This window comes from Rhipicephalus microplus, unplaced genomic scaffold (genome assembly GCF_043290135.1).
Source record: "Rhipicephalus microplus isolate Deutch F79 unplaced genomic scaffold, USDA_Rmic scaffold_635, whole genome shotgun sequence".
Taxonomy (NCBI): Eukaryota; Metazoa; Arthropoda; class Arachnida; order Ixodida; family Ixodidae; genus Rhipicephalus; species Rhipicephalus microplus.
In genome coordinates, this window is record NW_027465193.1 from 34,068 (window position 1) to 36,413 (window position 2,346).

At 40.4% G+C, this 2,346-nt stretch overlaps 3 non-coding genes across 3 annotated transcripts; all 3 read right to left on the bottom strand.

Moving 5' to 3' along the window:
- Positions 1–739: 739 nt before the first annotated feature.
- TRNAT-CGU (transfer RNA threonine (anticodon CGU)) lies at positions 740–812 on the bottom strand. Its single transcript has one exon. It is a non-coding gene; the product is annotated as a tRNA-Thr (tRNA).
- Positions 813–1,194: 382 nt separating this feature from the next.
- TRNAT-CGU (transfer RNA threonine (anticodon CGU)) lies at positions 1,195–1,267 on the bottom strand. The gene has a single exon. It is a non-coding gene; the product is annotated as a tRNA-Thr (tRNA).
- A 382-nt stretch (positions 1,268–1,649) lies between these two features.
- On the bottom strand, positions 1,650–1,722 carry TRNAT-CGU (transfer RNA threonine (anticodon CGU)). Its single transcript has one exon. It is a non-coding gene; the product is annotated as a tRNA-Thr (tRNA).
- Positions 1,723–2,346: the final 624 nt, after the last annotated feature.

Sequence of the window (2,346 nt, forward strand, 5' to 3'; positions counted from 1 at the left end):
CTGTTAAATCGTTGTTGAAAGTCAGCGCACGTTTCTGTCCTTATTTTTTTGCTTCTGTAGTTACCTGTAACTACTTTTAAGTTACACTGTTCATATATTCAGGAACGTACCTAAGCAGAAAGTTGGTGCTCGTGTGTTTTCTTTCTAGTTCAAGCACATATCTGTAACGCAAAGGCGCGCCTGGGCCGACCCGCTTTCACTTATTATCACACCCTGAAGTGATAACTATTGAGCTTACAAGATGAAAATTATCGGGTACATTTAAATAAAATAATTGTACTTAATTCCCCAACACAGTCCTATGGTACACTTACACATGCGGAACAATCACACTTATGACAGACAGCTTCAAGATTAGCTTACGTATTTTTCACCTCAATTAGCTTCTGGAAAAGCAAGAAAAATAGAAAATCAGCAAGTGACCAGTGAAAATGCTTCATTAAAGAGTAATTCATGAATACTAATGTTCTGTCGCAATCTCTTCATACTTATCTTATGAAATAACATTAGTGATCGAAAAAACAATCGTAACAATATATATATATATATATATATATATATATATATATATATATATATATAAGGGAAAGAAGTGTATACCTAAGGGCTCGTTTTTCCGTGTTTTTACCACAATATTAATGAGATGTAACAGACAGTATTGCCAAGAAATGTACAGGGGAAGGTAATAAAATCAATAGAATGTAAATAAGAAGGAAGAAAACTGGATGAAAAAATTACCAACTGTGAGCAGGAATCGAACCTACGACCTTCGAATTACGCGTTCGATGCTCTAACCACTGAGCTATCACAGCGGCCCTCCCTCCATCCACTTCTTTAGGTTTATCTGTGAATTTAGAGGTAGGAGCGACAGTCAGCGCCATCTATACGTCAAACGACGAGTGTGAGAACACTCTTATGCGCATGTTTGGCGTCACGTAGCACGCGAACTTATTATGAGCGGGCAGCTGATTAATTGTCCCTCTTATACAACCCAAACACGCCAAGTCTGCCAGTACGAGACCCTCGTTCATTGAAATAAGGGAAAGAGGTGTATTCCTAAGGGCTCGTTTTTCCGTGTTTTAACACAATATTAATGAGATATAACAGACAGTAATGCCAAGGAATGTACAGGGGAAGTTATTAAAACCAATAGAATGTAAATAAGAAGAAAGAAAAGTGGATGAAACAATTACCAACTGTGAGCAGGAATCGAACCTACGACCTTCGAATTACGTGTTCGACGCTCTAACCACTGAGCTATCACAGCGGCCCTCCCTCCATCCACTTTTTTGGGTTTATCTGTGAATTTAGAGGTAGGAGCGACAGTCAGTGCCATCTATAAGCCAAACGACGAGTGTGAGAACACTCTTATGCGCATGTTTGGCGTCACGTAGCACGCGAACTTATTATGAGCGGGCAGCTGATTAATTGTCCCTCTTATACAACCCAAACACGCCATGTCTGCCAGTACGAGACCCTCGTTCAATGAAATAAGGGAAAGAAGTGTATACCTAAGGGCTCGTTTTTCCGTGTTTTAACACAATATTAATGAGATATAACAGACAGTAATGCCAAGGAATGTACAGGGGAAGTTATTAAAACCAATAGAATGTAAATAAGAAGAAAGAAAAGTGGATGAAAAAATTACCAACTGTGAGCAGGAATCGAACCTACGACCTTCGAATTACGCGTTCGATGCTCTAACCACTGAGCTATCACAGCGGCCCTCCCTCCATCCACTTTTTTGGGTTTATCTGTGAATTTAGAGGTAGGAGCGACAGTCAGTGCCATCTATAAGCCAAACGACGAGTGTGAGAACACTCTTATGCGCATGTTTGGCGTCACGTAGCACGCGAACTTATTATGAGCGGGCAGCTGATTAATTGTCCCTCTTATACAACCCAAACACGCCAAGTCTGCCAGTACGAGACCCTCGTTAAATGAAATAAGGGAAAGAAACGTATACCTAAGGGCTCGTTTTTCCGTGTTTTAACACAATATTAATGAGATATCACAGACAGTAATGCCAAGGAATGTACAGGAGAAGTTATTAAAACCAATAGAATGTAAATAAGAAGAAAGAAAAGTGGATGAAAAAATTACCAACTGTGAGCAGGAATCGAACCTACGACCTTCAAATTACGCGTTCGATGCTCTAACCACTGAGCTATCACAGCGGCCCTCCCTCCATCCACTTTTTTGGGTTTATCTGTGAATTTAGAGGTAGGAGCGACAATCATCGCCATCTATAAGCCAAACGACGAGTGTGAGAACACTCTTATGCGCATGTTTGGCGTCACGTAGCACGTGAACTTATTATGAGCGGGCAGCTGATTAATTGTTCCT